This window comes from Arvicanthis niloticus, chromosome 12 (genome assembly GCF_011762505.2).
Source record: "Arvicanthis niloticus isolate mArvNil1 chromosome 12, mArvNil1.pat.X, whole genome shotgun sequence".
NCBI lineage: Eukaryota > Metazoa > Chordata > Mammalia > Rodentia > Muridae > Arvicanthis > Arvicanthis niloticus.
This window is the reverse complement of record NC_047669.1, coordinates 25690140-25711815: the sequence shown is the minus strand read 5'-3', so window position 1 is coordinate 25711815 and position 21676 is coordinate 25690140. Positions and strand designations below refer to the sequence as shown.

The window sequence follows — 21676 nt, the reverse complement described above, 5'->3', positions numbered from 1 at the left end:
ATGTGCCACAGTATACACGCAGAGGTCAGAGGACAACCTTCTGGCATCATTTCTCTCCTCCCACAGCAGGATCTGGGACCAAACTCATCTCCCCAAGTGGTATAGCAATCAGTTTTACCCACTGAGTTAACTTCCCATCCTCACTTCTGGCCATTTCTAAAAGGTTTTTTGTTTGTTTGTTTGTCTGTTTTTGGTTTTGTTTTTTATCATAAAGTGGCCTGTTTTTCATTGATAACTCAATCTCTTCATACAATTTTGCACAAATTAAGGATGTATCAATTCTATTTATGATACAAACTCATCAACATTCATATAAAACTAAGAGTTGGTACATTTTGGCAGTAGATACTTTAGTAAATAACACAAATATTAAACTCGGCTACATGAGACTCACTCAGCCTAAGGGCAGGGTAGGAGTTTTCTGTACAGAACAGAATGACTCAAGGAAACGAATGGCTTCTCAGTTTGTGTCTTACAGAGAGCACAGATACCATGTTTTCGGATCTCTTACCATGTTGGCTTGATTTCCAAATGCATCGCTTTCTTTTCAACCACGAGGCAGCCACACACTATAACTTCTGAGTTCGTCACATCACATGATTTCTTCAGTAAACTCTAAGGTAGACCCAGCTTCCCCGGAGCTTGCAGTCCTGAGCTTTCAAATGTTAAAGCTTTTACCACAACCACAGGTTCCCTTGACGTTGGGGTTGATGAACACAAACTCACTGGACAGTTTGTCTTCCACATAGTCCATCTCGGTTCCTAATAGGGTTAACTGTGCTTTCTTCTCGATGAACACTCGGACTCCGGCTCGAATAACTTCTTCATCAGAATCTCCTTTTGTCTTTGTATACTCCAGGCTCTAAGAGAGGCCGTTACAGCCCCTGGTTCGAACACCAACTTTCAGACCCACCTTTGATATTTATTCCCATTATTCCTTTTTCTCTTAAACTCAGTGGTACGCAACAGATTTCTGGTTACACAGTGCCCATGCTCAGGCTTTGTCTTTAAGAAGTTGTGTTATCCTGTTCACAGCAGAGGGGGGTCAGTGGCTGCAGTTTCCTCTTGCTCAGTGCCCACATGAGGGTGTGGACCAACGAGGCTGACAAGTCCACGTCGCTGTGCCCGCAACCTCAGGCTGGAGGGTGGGACCTCAGCTTCTCTCCACAGACACAGCCTCTAAAAGGTTTCTTTAAGACTCCTTAGTAACGCATTCATGTAGTTAAACTAGTCTGGAAATAGCCTTGTTTTGCCTAACTTCTGCTTCGTTTGGGGGTTTTCTTGCAGGAAGAGGAGGTAGCCTTGGACTGGGTACAGCAGTGTTTGGGCAGTGAAACAGAGGCCACTCAGAGTGTTATAAACAGGGAGGGCTCTCATATCACGTGAGTGAGTTAGAAGCAATTCTCATCAGGGTTGGGAAGGTGGAGGTGAAGGAGGCCATTGCTATGTTTCAGAAAATCAGACTCAAGCTATCCTGCTGCCACAGCAGTGCCATGGCTGTCATTTCCAGTAGGATACCTGAACCAAGGGATAAGCCCTATATGCCAGCCCATCACTGCAGCCCAAGAACATGGCTTAAGTTGTCTTCCCTTACTGAATTTCATGGAGCACAAAATAGAAGCAGGTATCACCCTAGCACAGGAACAAGGAATGAAAGTTCTTGTGTCATTTCCTGGTGCAGACTCCCACTTCATTCTACCACTGAATACATGGCGCACACCAGGAGAGCCCAGCCCCAGACTCGTGCCACCCTGTCTCTCTTACATGTTATCAGCTGCATGTTCTCTTCCTGATAATTGCTGGTCAGAAGTAAGTTAGCAAACCTTTAGTTTGTCTCCTGGTTCAGCAGTCCTAGACACCCCTAAATTGCCACATCATTGGGTCAACTTAGAGCAAAAACATAGCAGGCCCCAGAACTTAGTAGGCCTTCACGCATTACCACAACTGATTCCATGATGGAACTGCCTTTCAGACCTTAAAACCCAGCACACAAGCAGCAACAGCTGCCAAAACGAGAACAAAGACCTAATCCATCAAAGACCCTAGTTCTGGGAAAGTCTCTAAATGTACTAACCTTGCTCTCTGCCTTCCATGGTTCCACTTCTGGCTAACTGTTCTTGCTAACTAAGGCACATCAACCCAGGATGTGTTCTTTGTGCTTAAAAGCCTACCCTGAGAAAAGCCCAAGGACTGCACTTGGGGTCCCAAACCCATGTTCAAGTAGTCATCTCTGGTGGATACACAAAGAACTAATGTGGGACCCTCTGATGAGAGAAAGGGCTCTTTATTCAGAAACAGAGACCTGTAAGCTAAGAGACTCCTAATCATGGGTTGATAAGGTAATCGAGGGGGAAAGCTTTTTTCTATACCCTTCTATTCGTGTAGAAATGATATCATATATGGACCGCTGGCTTTTCATCTTTACTGCATCTCCCTTCTACATAAGTGAAGCACAAAATAAGACCAGTGACTATGGGGGGGTGGGTAGGGGGAAGGACACATCTTCCTTCACTTTCTTTTCTCTTCGTTCTTTCCTTTTTATATATATAAAAAAAACTACAAAATAAAATTCTTTGATCAGAACAAAAGTATTTTATGTGATATGGAGACAGTGAATAAAACATTCAATAAGCTCACAGATGGTGGTGCTGGAAGAGGCGCTGCTGACAAGGAAGGCAGACCCACATCTATGGTTTGCATCTATTCCAGGAAGAGAAAGAACGCTGCCCCCTCAATGATGGAAAGAGTCCAATGTAATCAACTTGCCACCAGGTGGCTGGCTGGTCCTCCTGGGCGATGTTGCCATATTGGGAGCTCAGCTTTGGTCTCTGCTGCTGACATGCTGACATGTCAGGCACTCCACACAGTAGCAGCCAGAACAGTCTTGGTGAGGGAGACATCCTGTTGAGCTTATGAATACCATCTACCCCTGTTCATATGGCCACATGTAGTGGGATGATTCTGGAAGAAAGCTGAAAGCCACTCACAGAAAGGTTGTCTAGTCCAGTGGTTCTCAACCCTCCTAATGTTGCAACCCTTTAATACAGATCCTCATGTTGTGATATGACCCCCAGCCATGAATTTTTTGGTTGCTACTTCATAACTGTGATTTTGATGCTTTTATGAATCATGATATAAATATACAGGCAACCCCAGTGAAAGGACCATTCAGTACCCTACAAAAGGGTTCTGGCCCACAGGTTAAGAACCACTGCTGCTGTCCATGTAGTCATCAGAAGATTACTCTAAAGATAATACCATTTGATGAGCAGTACCATAGGCTCCAGCTATCCGTAGATCTACACTTACTCTGAAAGATCCATCTGTGAACAAAACTCTCACTGTCCTTAGCCTCTAACCTGGACCTAACAAGTTCATCCCCATCCAGACAAGGATGTTGTCGCCCTCCAGTGCCAAGCTCTACCTTTCCTTATCTCTCAAGTTCTTCTTATGGGTGATTTTTGCTTTCCTACCATAGTCTAGAGACACCCCAGCAGTCCATTCCTGTCCAATGCCAGAACACCATGTATAATCATGTATAACTCAAAGGACCCAGTTTGTCTTCATTAGTCAAATGACCATAAGAAACTCCCAATGAGCCCATAGGTGTCGCAGTAGGAAAAAAAAAAATACCCAGGCAGAGGTCACAAAAACTGGGAATTGCTGTCAGAAAATCTGTCAGGGCTGGAATCACAAGGAAGCATGGCTAATGATTACAGATGCTCACAGCATCCAAGAAGATGGTTTGCAGGATCCAGAAACTGAAGAGGCCCTGTGTCCATCATATGCAAAGGCCCCCACGGCAGCCACTCACAGCCTCAGAAATGCATGACTTCTGTTTTCTTTATGGCTTCTAGATCTCATAAAAATACCTCTCATTTACCAAGCCTAGCACGTAACCTGCTGGAGAGAGAATCTTGGATATGTAATCCTAAAGAATAAAGATGATGCAGTCAAGAGTAGGTAAGCAGGCACTGGAGAGATGGCTCAGTGGTTAAGAGCACTGACTCCTCTTCCAGAGGACCTGGGTTCAATTCCCAGCACCCACAGGCTGTCCCCACCTGTCTGTAACTCCAATATCTGACACCCTCACACAGACAAACATGCAAGCAAAACACCAATTCACATAAAATTAAGAATAAAATTATTTAAAAATGAAACAGTAGATGAACAAATAGTTGCTTTCTCTTTAAGAAAGCCTGTTTGTTCATAAGCTGAGTTAACAAAAATTTCATCAAAGATTGATTCATGCATTGGGCAACACCTAGAACCAAAAAGAGATTCAGACAACTGAGCAATTTGATGGGAACAAAGGGCATTGGTAAACTGCGTGGAAATAAAGAACAACAACAAAAAAAGAAAAAAAAAAAAAAAGAGTATGTGTAGGGTTATAGCTTGAGATCTCCCTCATTTGGACAGGATCTGATTGGCTGGCTGTGATTGGCTGATGCTTGACTGCATCTGACTGGCTGAGAGATGTTTAACTCCTAAATTGGGCTTTTGGTTGGTTTAAATAATAAGTTTAGATTGACATTTATTACATAGAGGACTGCAGCAATGTGGAGGGGACCTTAGAGCCAACGGCCTGGGGCATATTTAGTTTAACTTGCTCAGTGTTTAGAAGGGGCACAGCTGCTGCTGAGTTGACAACAAACACAAGAGACTATGCAGAAGTCCTATGACAAAGGACAACTAAGTAAAGCTTCTAGCTAAAATTGAGGGAGCATAGCAAGCTCAAACTAAAGTACTGCAGCATTCACGTGACTAGCTCTTCATTTGGAACAGATCTCCAAAAGAACACAAAGTGCACCTAAGGTATTAGTGACTATTGGTATGGTTGCAATTCAAACCCATGAATGGCGTTCTTTCCACCATTTGGAGTTGCAATGTCACCAAACTTTTCCCTGACAAGCACCATGAACTTGAGTTCACTCTCCTAAACCCAGGAAGCCGATCGACAGCTTTAGGCACACATGTACGAATGTGCATGTGAACGAATTTTACTTTAAGGGAAGAGCATTTTCGTTTTGATGACCAAGGATCTTGGCTTAAGAAATACTCCCCCAAACATCTCTCCTCCAGTTTGTTTTGTTTTCTGCTTTGTTTGTTCTTCCTTCTAGTCTCTGATTTAGGGCTCAGATCCCCTGGTCATGAGAAAGGAATATTCTCTCATCTAAGATAAAAATCCACCTTCCATTTATCTGTACAAATAAATTATGATTCTACAATAAACTCTCCCTAAGCCAGGCTTGCTTTTGTCATGGTCTACAACCACCCTGGTAAGCACTGCAAGCCTTCTTTGAGTCTCAAATCCTTTTTTGTTCCTTCGAAAATCCATCCCCACAGCTTTACCATTCTGGCTGATTATCACTACCCAGATAAACATGAGCACAGCATATTACCATATCTAAAACCCAATCATACTTCAATTTCCCTGGTTGCAGATCAGGCCAACTTAATCCTTTGGAGAGAAAAATTTTGGCAACATTGCCGTCCTTTGGTGATAAGAGTAGGATTGTGATTTTTGCCAGGCGTACACGAAGAATAGGAGGACTGTGCTACACTCTGCCTTGCCAAGCACCTGTACCCAACAGCCCTTGGGAGGATTGAGAGGAACCCAGGGAGCAGCAGAATGAGAAGCACAGGCATTGCCAGAGCCCAGTGAGGCAATGTCACAGTCCTCTGGACAAAGCAGAACTGTATCTTGTGACATAGCTCAAGACCCTGTTAAAATCTCCTCCTCTGACCCTCTAAAAATGAACTTTTCTTCTTATTTAAAGAGATAGATGATCTTGTCTCAATGGTATGTGTTCACAGACAGAGAGATGGAAGGGCCCCAACAAAAGCCATAGACTCAATTAACCAATCAGCTTCAGGACAGAGGGAAGGAAAAGAAAACATGGTGTGTTACTCTATAGATTGAACCTGAGCTCTGCCTACAGTGACTTAGAACTGTGACCAGTCCCACTAGCTGCTCTTCTTCCTTACGTCTATGGGGATCACACTGGAGAGCACCTGGAGAAAGAGAGGTCCGAGGAGAGCCAGACTGAGCAGTTGGCTTTCTCTATACTCAGCTGTCTCATGTGAAGAAACTCATTTTCTTGACCCACTGGGCCAAGCTGAGGAAACAGAATGAGCTGGATGGCCTGAAGCTGGTCTTTGTTAGACACAGGTTCCGAATTCCTACTAAACCTCCACACCCACTCTCCAGCCAGGCAATTGCTAGAATGAGGTAGCTTGGCCAAACCCTGGGTGAGAATGGCTCGCTTGCTTGCCAAGCCTTATTCTGATTCATCTCCAGAACTTACCCATTTCCCAATAGAACAAACACCAAAATAGATAGGTTTTCACAAGTCTCTGACAGGAGGGGGGGTGGAGTCCCTGTTCAGCTGAAAATGGTTCTGCAATGAGAGGCTCCAGAGAATTCTTGAAGAGATTGGCATTGGCCATGCGTAGGCCAGAAAGTATGCTTTCCAATTATCTGACATCCTCTTCCAACACATCCAGGGCACTTCATGCATCTCATTTGCATCAAATTCATTTTAGCACATTTTTGATTACTCTTTTATTATTCCCTTTCAGTCCCAAACTTTCAATAGCGGAGGGAGGTTTATTATCTTAAGTAATTCCTAGTCTTATAAGCAACCTTGACTCTCTACTATGACTGTACTTCCACTTTCCATCAGTGCCCACCCCAACCGCACACATACATCATTCTCATGACCACTCACTCCTATTAATGGTACAAACATCTCATATAAAAATCATCAAAACCTAGAAAGAAACTGTCAGTCATAGAAAGGTGATACTAAAACTTGCTTAGGATATTCTTTTTGCCCCCACACTTCTTATTCCTTATGTTAAGATGCTGAACTTTTCAATGTAATCCTCAATAACATAGTTTATGGTTTTCTATATGAGTTATATGAGTCACAGTAGTGAAACCTGACCTGAGACTTTGATGGCTGAGTCAAAGGTTACCCAACATAAGATCCATCCCATGAGCATGCACCAGTCGCTGACACTGTTACTGATACTCTGTTATGCTTGCAGACAGGAGTCTAGCATGGCTGTCCTCCGAGAGGCTTCACACAGCAGGTGACTCAGACAGATGCAGACACTCACAGTCAAACATTGGATAGGGCGTGGGGACTCTTATAGAAGAATAGGAGGAAGGATTATGATGTCTAAGGGGATAGAAACTCCACAGAAAGATCAACAGAGTCAACTAAAATTGGACCCTTGGGGCTCTCAGGGACTGAATCACCAACCAAAGAACATACATGGGCTGAACCTAGGCCTCCCCACACATACCTAGCAGACATGCGGCTTGGTCTTCATGTAGTTCCCAAGCAACTAGAACGAAGGCTATCCCAAAAGCTATTACCTGACTGTGGGACATGTTCTTCTAGCTAGGCTGACTTGTCTGCCCTCAGTGGGAAAGGATGTACCTAGTCTCGCAGAGACTTGATTGCCAGGATAGGAGGATAACCAGGGAAGCCCCCACCCTCTCTGAGAAGGGTAGCAGGGATTGGGGGAAGGATTGTGTGGGAATGGCCAGGATGGGGGCAGTGAACAAGATATAAAGTGAATAAGTAATAAATAAATAAATAAATAAATAAATAAATAAATAAATAAATGACACAGGATAAGCGAAACAAAGTATTTGTGGATATAGATGAGCCTAATTGTTTACTGTGGGGTAACTTAGATTTGATACTGAGTTTAAATCTAAAATAAATTTGTTTTGAGTTATTAAAAAAAAAAAGAATATAGAGACAGAGAACTAGACAGAGTGAGATAGGAGAGAAAGATCATTGACAGGGATCGTAACAAAGAACTATTGGAAAGAGCCACCTTCCTTGTTGTTTGGGGGATGTTTCTTCATTTGTCTGTTTGCTGCAGACTACATTTATATGGGCAGAGAAACCTCACTTGAGTAAGCAAGCCTGTAGGGCTTTCCACTGTTGTTGTTGTTGTTGCTGCTGCTGCTGCTGCTGCTGCTGCTGCTGCTGCTGCTGCTGCTGCTGCTATTAGTGATTAACATGGGAGGCCTCATCTTGTGGTGTATTGTGCCACCCAGGAGTCAATGGCCTTGAGTTATGAGAAGCAAGCCAGTAAGAACCATTCCTCCATAGCCTCTGCTTCAGTTTCTGCCTCCAGGATCCTGTTTCAGTTCCTGCCCTGATTTCTCTGTTATGGAGAGTGACTTGAGAGCTGTAAGTTGAAATCAGTCCTTTCCTCCTGAAGTTGCTTACAGTGTTTTGCCACAGCTGTAGAATCCTAAGACACTTCCTCCTCTCTTCTCCATGCCATGATCTAGAATCTTCCTGAGGATCTAGCATCTTCCTGAGGATTTCTACTCAAAAAGTGCCAAGTGATATGTTCAGAAAACTCACAATGCTCACGGTGGGAAAGAGCCCATGTGGCAGTGACCGAGGTGCAGACAGGCTGACCCACATCACCTGAGTGGGGTAAAGTCCTTTTATTCTAATTACTAAATTTTTTAATATGTAATCCGTGTTGTTCCTATCTGCAGACCACCCCTAGAGTTTTAAAGTTTTGTTATAGCCCCACTTCCCTGTGCTCATTGACCCCCATGGAATTTTTCACCATGTAGGGAAAAACTCCCCACCGAGAGGGAATTATCAGCTTCACACAGAGAGGTTAACAACCACAGGGCAAGGCTAATGGTTCCTGCTGTATCTTTCATGCCAAGACTCTAGAACTGAGAGTGGAGATGTGAGCAAACATTAAGAAATACCAGGCAGGTGAAAAATGAGCTATGGATTCCCCGGCACACTCACACTACTGGAAGAGGTGGGTCCTCTGGTTAAATTATACTGGCACAGTTTATGCAAACACAGGAGGATGCTTGCCCCACTAATCCCCCAAGAGAAAGCTGTCTGTGTACAACATCCCCGCCTCATTAGAGCTTCAGTTCATTTATTAAATATTGAGCACATCAGATGGTTCTCTTTGGTGTGGAAGAGCAGAGTCCTTGTTCTTAGGGGGGGATGCCATGTATCCTCCTGAGAAAGTCCAGTTGGCCGTGCTAATTGCGAACAGATTTCTCATACACTGTTATTTCTTCATCTGCCCAGGAAGTACACGCTGCACCACAGGAGATGTGGGACAGAACTTCGTTGCTAGGAGTCTTAATGATCCTGGCAATTAATTATTCACACCAGTAAAAGGAAGAAATTTAATGGGCAACCCAGCAATGGAAGAAATCCTAGGAAGCTGATCAAGATGGGAAAGAAACATTAAGACCACTGGTTGCGTATTTCATCCACTGAGCATTGGGTTGAACTAGAAAGAGCCTAGTCTGAGACCTTCATTGGCAGGTAATAGAAAACATGTCTGAAGAAAGAAAAAAGCAGCTGTCCCAAAGCAATGTAAAAGTGGCTGTAAGTGTCAGTGTATGACATTTTTTTTTTTAAGAATCTGTTTAGTTACTAAGAATTTATACTTTATTTATATCATTTTCTCCTTGTACTCTTTTCTACAGTTCTCTGTGACACTTTACTCTGTCTCAAATCCATGACCTCTTATTCTTCAGTTATTACTGATTATGTGTGTGTATGTATATGTATGTGTATATATTTCACTGTTTTGTGTGTGTGTGTGTGTGTGTGTGTGTGTGTGTGTGTGTGTGTGTGTGTGTGACAGATTGGGACTGGAGAATCTATCAGGTGTTTCATCCCTGGAGAGGACTGATTCTCTGTCTCTCAGCATCCAGGAATTGCTTTGCAAATCTTCATGTAGAGCTAGGGCCCTTAGGAGATTTCTGCCATCTACAATGGTATGTCAGTTGCAGTTATTTTTCAGGTCTTGCTTAAGCAACTCTATTGCTAAGAATTCTATCCCAATGTCTTTCTTTAATCTTAACAGCTGTGCAAAGTGAATGCTTGACACACAGCAGATTACCAGTTACAGCAGCCATGCCAGTAATGCCTGGCTTATCTGGAGACTCACTTCAGGGCACATTCCCTACTTAAAACTGCAGCCTACTTGCCATTCCCCAGACACAGCTTCTTGAAAGGAAGTGCCAGACTCAAGAAGAAGTATCCCAGAATGACTCCTAACACATAGATTTTCAACCTTTCTATGGAATATTGAAACTATAAGATGGGAAGTGTCCAGGTTATATAAGAGACTGAGCTTGTAGCCTGGGTGTTACATTATACACAGTCCAGATTCAGTGTTCTTGCATTGTTTCCTAGCCACAAATGCTTGTTCTGTCAAATTCAAAGTAAATATCTTTTTTTTTTTCAGGCAAGCTTGAAAAAGTTTCTGTTTTTGAAATAAACATGTCTCTGTCTAACACACTAAGGTATTATTCAGTCTTGACAAGCAAAGAAATGCTGACATATGGTGCACCGTGGATGAACCTTGAGGATATCATGCTAACTGAAATAAGCCAGCCAGAAAAACATTTCTGCACAACTCCACTTTACAGGAAATAATAAGAAAAGCCAAAGCCATAGAGATAAGCCGTCTGACTGTGATGTTTCAGAGGCTGAAAGGATGGAGAGAGAAGCTGCTGTGGACTGAGTTTGTGGTATGAGAAGTGGAGGAGATGCACCATGGTAACGATGACACAACATGAATCGTTTAATTCTGCTGAGCAAGAAGAACCTTAACATGGTTAAGGTGGCCATAGGTACCTCATTAATACATAAAACGATATGTGTATTTGTTTTATCCATTGAAAATAAAAAAACAAGTTAACCTGACAAATTTCACATTGAACATATTTTGACCAAAAAGTGGGAATAAGGGTTTGTTTTTAAATTCGTCCTTTCTAAATTAACATACATGCACACTCATCAATCTAAATGCCAAATGGAAGCAAGTCATGTCAAAAAGTTTCTAATGAGGAAATAATTAGAAAATAGAACTTGGCTTAACATAAGTGCGGACTTGGAAAGGTGTATCTCCTAGTTGGAGGATAAGGTATCTTCTAATACTGAACCAGTAGGAATAATCATAAGCAATACCAATTAAGAGTAAACTAACATCTGAGTTTCTGCTATATTCTGGCTTCTAAGCACTTTATATGTATGTGTTCATTTAGCCCTAATAATTCTGCAAAAGGAATGGCATTCTCACAGTTAGCCATTAGTTAGTTCACCATAACCCAGAGAAGACCAACATTCAGGAATTGAACTCAGAGGATATTGTTTCCTAGTCTGATATTGAGTGTTAGGTGGACAATTACAAGTTCCTACATCCTATGCTCTCTTTAAGTTCCCCAATATGAATAAGGGGTTTTTCAAATTCCACAAGGGAAAAAAAGAACTAAGTAGGTTATATTGACATTTGAAGATTCAACCCGTAAAAAGGAGAGAACATGTGGAATTTGTCTTTCAGGATCTGAGTGACCTCACTCAGTATATTTTCTAGTTGCATCTGTTTACCTGCAAATGTCAGGGTTTTATTTTTCTTTATGACTGGATAGTATTCCATTGTGTGTATGTGCAACCTTTTTTTCATTCAGCAGTGGAGGTCATTTAGATTGTTTACATTTCCAAATAGAGCAGCAACAAACATGGCTGAGCAAATATTTCTATAGTTACTATATACTAAATATATATTCATATGTGTTTATAAAATATTTATACATTGTATATTCATACATATTCATTCATATATGTATGTGCATATTGATATATATGTATGTACACACACACACATAGGACTGCCATAGATGAGCCACTTTTATATTTATGTTCAGCTTTTTGAGGATTCCCCACACTGCTTTCCATAGTTCCTGCACCAGTTTGCTTTGCCACCCACAGTGAATGAGAACTCCCTTTATCCATGCCTTCACCAGCATTTACTGTCAGTCAGCTGTTTTGTCGATCTTAGCCATTCTGACCAGGGTACAATGAAATCACTGAAGAGCTTTAATTTTCATTTCTTTAATTGCTAAGGATGTTGAACACACTTTAAAGCATTTCTCAGCCTTTTGTATCTCTTCTTGAGAAAACTCTCCGTTCGGCTCCATGGCCCATTCGTTAATTGGGTCATCTGTTTTCTTGACTCTTTGTATTTGAGGTCCTTCAAAATGGTGGATATTTATCCTCTAACAGATGTACAGCTGCCAAGGACTTGCTCTCACTCTGTGGGCTTCCTCTCCACTCAGTTAATTGTTTCCCTTGCTGTATAGAAGCTTTTTTTCTTTTCATTTTTATGAGGTCTCGTTTATCAAATCCTGGCCTTACTTCCTGAGAGAACAGAGCCTTCCCAGATAATCCCCTCCTAGATGCACAGTTTGGATGGTGCTGCTCTGTTCTCCCTAGCAGTTTCTGTGTGTCACATTTAGTTCTTTGATTTACTTGGAGTTGAAGTTTGTGTAAATACAGAATCCAGGAAAGTAAAAGGGAACAATGGTTAAGGATGAGGGAAGGAACTCTAGAGAAGAGGACAGTAGGATAGCAGGACAGAGATGCTATGAAAGAGGAAAGGGGGAAAACAGGAATTTTAATTGGGGAGGGATGAGCAATAGAAAAGGAGGAGGGAAAGAGAAGGAAAGGAGAGATAAAACACTAAAGATTGCTGGAAAACATAAGGAAATATTAATTTATGAGAGACAGAGAGATTAAAAGAAGTTTTGCCACCTATATATGGCTGGTGAGAATGGCCAATGAGATAAGGGTGTCCAACCTCAGTAAAGGCTCAGGGATCACTGGGAAGAGGGCATCTAAAACAAGAAAGAGGCAGGGGCCAGTACATCTCCTGGGAAACTGTTTCTTCTGTATATGACATGGAAGCTCTTCCCAAGAAATCTCAATAAGATGGCTGCTTAAACAAGTTCAACACAATGACAGCATCAGTTGAAATGCCAATGTGGATGGGGAAAATCTTACAATATACCAACCCCACAGGAAGAGCTCAGGACAGTTAATGGCTTCTGAGAGAGGGAGAATTAGTCTTCTCCTGGAAGTTGAGCCACCTAACAGGTTATCCAATTCTAGGCTGTCAAACCTAAACACATAGACATATGAACAATGCTAAATTAACTCAGTAGATTACTCTCTCTCTCTCTCTCTCTCTCTCTCTCTCTCTCTCTCTCTCTCTCTCTCTGTGTGTGTGTGTGTGTGTGTGTGTGTGTGTGTGTGTGTGTGTGTGTGTGTAAAAAACAGCAATTAAAGAAGAGGTGTCAGGAATTTAGGAGGCAGTTATTGAACACAGGAGAAGACAGAGGGGAGAAAGGGAAGCCTGGAAATAATGAAAATATAGTACTCATGTATGAAATTCCCTTTCACAAAGTTACAATTTTTAATTAAAAAATAATCTGGTAAGCAGGATATTGGAGAAGTATTTCAGAGGTTAAGTAGATTTAGTGTTCAATTCTCAGCACCAACATTGTGACCCACAACTAACTCCATATGAGTTCCAGGGGGTTATATGTCTTCTTACCTCTGCAAGCACCAGGCAAGAATTTGGTACACATACATACATTCAAGAAAATTCCCCATAAACATAAAATAAAATGAATAAATCTAAAAGATTATAATTTTTTAATCTGGTAGGCACTTCCTAGATACTAGACAAGAAGAAAGTGTTAGAACAAAGATTTTATAAATGAATCTCATAATTTTCTTTCAAATTGTCAGTCTGTGTGATTTAAACCACAGCCTCAGCGGTGAGGAAACTTATTGCATTTTGATCCTCACCTCAATATTAAGACCCATAGATCAATACTGCTGTCTTTTAAGATATTCCCTTTAGCTACATCAGCTGTGAGTGAGAGGATGTGTCAGTCTTCACAAAGCCAATGACAGTGGGAACTGGAAGGTTTGTGGACTCTCACAATACTCCCTATCACCATTGGGACAAGGTAACCAAAGCAAGTTTGAGAGCAAAATGTTTAAAATTTCTTATTGTCTAAAACAGGTAGTGATTTGATTGTGAGGGATTCAAATCTTTTATTTTGTGCTTCTTATCTAAGCAAAAAAGCCAGAATCAGCCCTCAAACTCATGATGCAACTGAAACACACAAAGCCCACAGCTGCATGCATGATGGCTGTTTTATCTTTCTGTTATCTTTCACTATCACATAGATCCATCTTAGGTGAGATGCTGATGGAGGAATGGTCTGGAAGAAGATGCAAGACACAGGTTGATAACCGGATACTTTTTTCTTAACCTGTATCTTGCATCCTCTTCCAGAAACCAGACCCACCCCAGAGTTCCCAGGAACTAAACCACCAATCAAAAAGTATACATGGATGGTTCCATGGCTCCAGCTACATTTGTAGCAGAGGATTGCCTTACTGGCATCAATGGGAGGAGAGGTACTTGGTCCTGTGGAGGCATGAAGGATAGAAGGATGTTAAGGGGGGGGGGGGGGGGGTAGGGGGATTGGTAGGGGAGTATCCTCTTAGAGGTAAGGGAGATGAGATGGGGGGTTGCAGAGGGGAGACTGGGAAGGGGAAAAACATTTGGAATGTAAATAAATTAAAATAACCAATTAATAAAGAAGAGAAGAAAACAAAAGAAAAGAAAAAAGGAAAGTATCCTAAGTGTCAGAGTGAGAGCTAAATAATTTAATAGTCATAGAAAGTACTACTTACCTGCCTACAGAGAAATGCTATCGGTTTAGCAGGATCAACTCAATTTTTGTCTAATGTTCATGATGGCATAAAAAAAAATACACACATAGAAATTGTCTCAGTTTAGTCTGAAGTACATGATTCAATGGGTTTTGTCTCCTATGGAAACTATTCAATAAAATACTGTTTTTAATAAAGGTTGCAAACAAGAGAATTTTATTTCAGATACCTGGATATCTGGCAATACTTTATACTCCAAAGAATATGAAGAAGTAGTAGATCTGGAAAATCAGGAGAGAAGGAATTAATAAAGGTTTCTTTTGGGAAACAAGGAAGACATTGTCAGTGTGATAAACTTCGTTGAGTGAAAGATAACATAGAGGGTTCCCAGTTATGATGATGCTACATTCCCAATAGACCCAACAGTGAAAAGTACTCACGTTTTACTCAAACTGAATGTTCCAACCTACCTCATACCACAGCATAGAGCTCAGTACAATGCAGAGACTTGGTCATTTCTTGAGACCACTTACCTGCTGGGACTTGTAGTTTACTGCTACTTCCCAACACTATAAGACACTATTACACACCATACTGCTTTCCCAGAAAAATATCGATTTTAAAATTGAATGTATATTTTCTATTGTAATTGGGAACTATAAAAAAAAAAGGAATTTGGATATATAGGGCCTCATAATATCTTTCCATTCCCATCCTGTTCCCCACCCATTTCAAGATGCTATAGTAAACAGGGGAATTGCTGAACATTAGAGTCCTGATGTTTGCTTGTAAGCTCTATTCTCATTAAATTAACCAGTCTACATAGGAAAGAAAACATGTACAGTCTATAAAGAACAGGTCAATGTTTAGAAAGAACAACTGCGTATACAAATGGTTCCTTCATACAGAAATAATCTCAGCCTATGTGAGACACTATGTTCCCATTGGTATGGCTATCAGTAAGATTGCTGGGCAAGTGGAACTACAAGCTAGTAAAGCATGAAGAAATTGTGTTACCAGGTTAGAAAAACAGAAAAAAATGAAGGGGTATGAGTGGATTTGAGGCATGCTTAGGAAATATCTTTGGGTGTGGTCTCTCTAGAGTGACTATAGATTTTCTCTTCCATAATTGCTCTTCAGCACCCTCTCTCATATCAAGGACCAAAACACCTATAGAATTAAATGGTATCCTAAGCCCACAAGAGGCCATTAACAAGTTTTGAGGAGATCTAATGAAGATTTGAACCTCGGTGCAAATTCTGATTCCATGGAATATTTCTGAGAGTGCATTATTAATCATAATAAATAAAATCCAAAATGGTTTAATTTTCATGTTTTATTCATGTGTTAACAAAGATAAAATTAGTAACAACTATTTTGTCAAAAATCTACATGTGCTAGACATTGCCAGACACAGAAAGATGCTTTGCATATATTATTTCTGATCCTTAAAAGGAGTTACAAACCATATATTATTGCTGATGCTTTAAAATAAAAAGGGAAGATCCAGGGAAATTGTTGGGAAAGTTCTGTTTGGAGAATCCAAAGACCTAGTAATTTTTCCCACCCAAAATCACAGAGAAATATGGGCCAAAATAATATCAACATGTGCTTAAGAGCTAAGCATATCAAACTGAGAGACACCTCCAAGAACTCAAAACAAACAGGAGTCTAAATCCACAAGAGTAAATTCGAGGAGCAAGCAAATTCCACATTTCTGTAGCCCAGATTCCTTGAGGTTTATGTCCAGATGGGAGCAGGCAATCAAGTGAAGAACAGGCAGGAAAAAAAATAAAAGAATAAAAAAGAAAGGAGATGATAGATCTTAGTAGTGTATAGGGAAATTTAAGTTAAAAGAATAGTATCATCCGTTTCATAGTTGGAAACCCTTAAAACTCAATCTCCAACCATAGAGCAATGATAATATTTTTATATAATTGATAGAAGAAATTTGGTATAATAATTTTCAAAAGCTATCTGGCAAAATTTAACCATTTTTGTAATTAGTATCTAACTAATAGATAACTGACAGAGAAATAAGTAAATCTTCAGCCTAAGAATGGAATGTCTATGGTCTTATTTCTAGAGTTAAGTTGCTTCCCATAAACCAGAATTCATGAAAGAGCTAACCTACTCAAACAGGGAGACAAGAGAAGAACATTGTCATTGTCTTGGCAGGAGTAGACAGAAAGTTTACCCTGAGATCTCATAACCAGGAATTGTCTTTGTGAGCCTGTGGAGTAAGAACTGACCATAATTGGGCTCTAGAAATTATAGAAGTCCTTTCAGTCATGTTACCATTCCTGGGATACCTAGAAAGAAAACTGTTTAGGTAGTCATGTTTTCAACCCAGGCTACTTCGGATTTGAATAGAAAAGCCAAAACTTATAATCCAGAATAATTAAACAATGAAGTACAGTCTCTTTAGTAGAGCAAACAGGAGTCAGGATAAAGAGCAAATAGGAAAATCAGATTCCTAAAACATTCTAAATGCTAGAATCATCAAAGAAACCACAAAACAAACCTTTTAAGTAGTTAGTTGTGGAAAGAACAGAAAGTTATCGAGGGAAACAAACAGCATAAATAACAGAGCAGTACATCAATGAACAGAGATTTAATGAATCAAGTGACACAAACTCCATAAGAGACATAGGATTTTATTTGTGGCACTTAGAGGTGCTTTTCCATGTATTCCTTACAGCACTCTCCACATCTTTTCACCTTCTCGATGTAAGTTAATCTTTAAAAAATCAAAAACAGGAATAAGTTCAGCGAATGAGTTAAAGATTAAACATAATCAAAGAGAGAGCTATGAAGATGAAAGTATTTGTGAAGAAATAATGGAGAATTGAGCTTTTAGAACTACAGAGATCTAAAATTGAAGTACTGGATAGCAAGGAAGACAGTGGGAGAAAGTTCGACGCCAGGCCAGCATGGTGGTTGTAAACAGCAGAGGCCTTCCCTGTACTGAAGAAAACCACAACTCAGTAAAAACAATGCTTGATGGTCAGAAAAGTGAAAACAAATTTATACCGAAAACCCAATTTAAAGCACCAAGCACTACAGAGGTGAAGCTTTTAAAAGCATCAAGAGAAACAACCCAGTCCACTTGTAAAGGAAAAGAATGCCGCTCACTGCAGATTTTTTTCAACATCAACAATGTAATAAAGGGGTAAAGGAAATATTTTTAAAGTTGCAGAATCAGAGTCGGAGTGAAAAGGATCCACCAGCAACAACTCACCGCAGAGGAGAGAATATGCCTTAGGAAAAGATTCCCAACAGAAAAGAAAAGGCTAAGACATTCAGAGCGTGGTCACCAAGGAAGACTGTTCAAAGCACAGTTAGTCTAGGTCAACATTAACTATGAAATCAATAATAACCATGATAACCCAGTGACCTGGAACCAGACAATTTTTACATATTAAAATAGGAAAAGAGAGGATGGAGAAGATTTTAAAGTTTTGTGCACAGTTCAGGAGAAGACGGGAGGACTTCAGAGAGCACAGGCAAACACACATGCTCAAATGTTAAGGGTAACCTTTAAGAGATGAAAGCAGAAGGCATGAATTTCAAATAGTGGGAACAGGAAAGCAGAGTAAAAATAACAATCCACATAAGGCGGTAGAAAGAGGAAAAAACATAGGAAAAACAGGTTCAGTAAAAAGCACAAAGATAAGATGAGGGAACTGAAGTCAGTTACCCCGTTAATTACAATTCACCTATATGGGTCACACATGGAAGTTTTTACAAACAGAGAGAAGTGAGGTATAGTATTGAGTTTGGGTAATCTCCAACCTTAAGAGAGAGAAGGCTCAGGAGTTCAAGGTCACTTTCATCTATATAGGAAGTTTGAGTCCAGCCTAGACTACATGAGACCTTGTCTCAAAACTACAAAACGAACAAGAGAGATTACAGCAGTACTCTTTCTAGAAAGAGATGATTCACAGAAAGTCAAACCAAAAGACATCTAAACAAAAGAATAGATGGCAGAGCTTAGTGCTACAGAGAGAAATGAGAGTAAAAATGACATTCCAGTTCACACCTACCCAACTGGGAAAATGTTAACGTTCAACCATTAACCGGCACAGAGTGGTGGCAATCTTCCTAGGCATCTGGTAGGAGCACAAATCGGTATAGCCATTTTGGAAAGATCTTTGTCAAAACATAAACATATGAGGGTCTGGTCTGTTGACAAGGTTGTTCCCCCCGAGGGGCTGCAAACCCCCTCAGCTCCTTCAGTCCCTTCTCTAATTCCTCCATCAGGGACTCCACGCTCAGTCTGGACCACCAACCAAAGAGTACACATGGAGGAACACATGGCTCTGGCAGCGTATGTGGCAGAAGATGGACTTGTTGGACATCAGGGGGAGGAGTGGCCCTTGGTCCTGTAGGGGTTGATGTCCCAGTACAGGGCAATGCCAGGACAGGAAGGCAGGAGTGGATAGGTGGGTGGAGGAGCACCCTCATAGAGGCAGGGGGAGGGGGCATGTGATAGGGGGTTTTCTGGAGGGGAGACCAGGAGAGGGGATAACATTTGAAATGTAAATAAAGAAAATAGTCAATAAAAAAAGAAAGGCATTAAAAAAAAAAACTCTGTGTGTGTGTGTGTGTGTGTGTGTGTGTGTGTGTGTGTGTGTGTGTGTTTCAAAAATATAGCCTATACTGCATTGCCAGAAAGACTAAACAGGAAACATCATGAAGAACATTCAGTGACTCGTTAAGGAGGTGTGTGCCCAGTGCTATGAATGACAGCTACATGCACAAGAAGGAATTTAGAACAAGGTTGGGCAGTAATGTCAAGTTACAGAAGATTTTTACCATATTTTATTTACATACATGTAAAGTCTTACAGAACAACAGTATATGGCTGGTTTGTTTGTTTGTTTGTTTAAACTTTGCAAAAGCGGTAAACATCAGCTTCCGGAGAGGAAATGCTAGGAGGCAAGAGGACAGACTCTTTCATAAATAAAAATATGTGAAGAAAAATACACAGTATTAAAATTGGGCAATGGGTGACAAGCCTGTGGCTTTTTTTTTTTTTTTTTTTTTTCAGTCTCTCGGGTATTTCATGTTTTCAAAATGCAATATGCTTATGTATGAACTATGTATAAATTGACGAAAAGTCAGCAATTGGAAAAGAGGAGACAGAAAATACAAACAGATACTCTTCCAAGATCCTGGGACTGATGAGTGATGGATTATGCCCTGCCCAGGCAGCTTGACTGCAAGACCCATTCCTTTCCTATTCTCCAAGTTGTCAGGGCCAGACAGTTCGAATAATCTTTTCTGTTTGGAAGGGCAGACCATGGTCCTCTTCCATCATCTCAGACCCTGGTCCTCTCCCATCATCCCTTTGTGTGCACATTCTCATTCTCCCCTACCCTTTCTTCCCACCAGCCTCACAGTCTTCACCCTCCCTAGCCCTGGAACGGAGAAGCAGGTGTTATGACTTTGGCAAAAGAGACGAATACACTGTGAATCTTAATGGATGAAGGCAGATGGGAACATCCTCACAGTGTTGCCTTCTTAAGCTTTACCTGAAAATTTATATGTCTTCGCTGTGGAAATAAATTAATAATACTGCCGGCTAATTACTCAATAAATTAAGAAGTATTTTCCAAGTGCCTTCTCAGATCCTGCCATTGTGCTCTCAGCCTCTTGACCTGGGAACAGGACAAGCAGCAGTGAGGCTGATTATATAAGTGGGAAAATATTACACATCGTGAAAACTTTGTAAAGAATAACCAAAGCCCTTAAAAAATATAAATGAAAAAAAAAAAGAGATTGAACATGAAAAAATGCAAACTACATCTAAACTAAACTATCTTAAGAAAACATTACAAAGCTCAAACATTCACTGGGAATGAAAACCTTACTGGATGGCACCAGTGAATGTCAGGTAGAAATGAGTGGCCAGGATGAACCTGAATAAAACAAAATATCAGCACAGTGCTCTGGCTGAAAAGCAACTGCTCCTTTGTTTCTGATCGCATAAGAAAATGAACTGTCTGGACCATTTCTCTTTTTAACCCTGATTGAATGGCATCTGGAGTGTATACCTCATTTGAACATCTTTGGAGCTATTTATATTGATATTCGTATTGATAGGGATGTTGTTCTATATAGGATAATCTGAGGGCATCTCAAAAGCAATTAACACTCAGCACCATTATGGGCCTAACCCAGTGCCTAGTCATAATATGAAGAGCTACTATTCTACTTTGGTTTCACTCCTGAGCAGAATCAACTAAAAAAACTTGCATTAATGTTACAAGTTCTGCCTCTTGACAGAAGACAATGCTTCCCAAGAATCCCAGCTCACCTATGGTTTTCTTAACTTACGCCTGGTCTCAGGAGTTTACCAGTTCGTGGTTCTAGAACACATTCCAAGACTCCAATTGCAGCATCACCACTGTCTTTGTCACAAGGGCTCAGAACTACTGTGAATGACTTCAAAGGAAGCCCCTTAGCTGTTGGAATCAGCAGTACGGTATATTTAGATGTCTGCCTAACAGCTCTTCCCACATCTCTGCACTGCTGTTAGAATTTGCTCTCACAAATAAAATTGCTCCTCCACCAGGCTCTGCCTCTTCTCCCCAACTTCTTCAGGGGAAAGTAAGAAGATCCAATATGCCTATAACCAACAGCATAGCACCATTTATTTTTGGAAATTTTTCTCTTAGCCTTTACCCAAACATAACATAGAACATCAGCCATTGCTGTTTTCTAAGGCAATGAAGAGAGAACTACCCTATTGAACCTAACAAAGTCTTCATAGAAACTCAGAGATAGTGGTACCTCAGAAAGTAAAACTGAATTAAACCCTCTCCATATGCAAGATGAAGAAGAATTGGCTCTTTACAAGAACACCTGAAGAAAAATGGTCTGGGGATCAGCCTGGATCACAATTTGACCAAGAAGTAGCCACCTGACACTAGACATTAGCAGTTCCAAGGGAGTCGTTCAATTCTAAGCTTAACCATAAATAAGAGTTCTCAAAGCTAAAATTTATTATCCACCAGGCACTGTGCTAAGCAGCTGGCCGACGTTAACTCACTTAATTGCTCAACCATATCTGGTTATTACCATCCCTATTCAGAGAAGAAATGGAG

At 40.7% G+C, this 21676-nt stretch overlaps 1 pseudogene; it reads right to left on the bottom strand.

Moving 5' to 3' along the window:
• Positions 1 to 658: 658 nt before the first annotated feature.
• Positions 659 to 2849, bottom strand: LOC117718035 (iron-sulfur cluster assembly 1 homolog, mitochondrial-like; annotated as a pseudogene).
• Positions 2850 to 21676: the final 18827 nt, after the last annotated feature.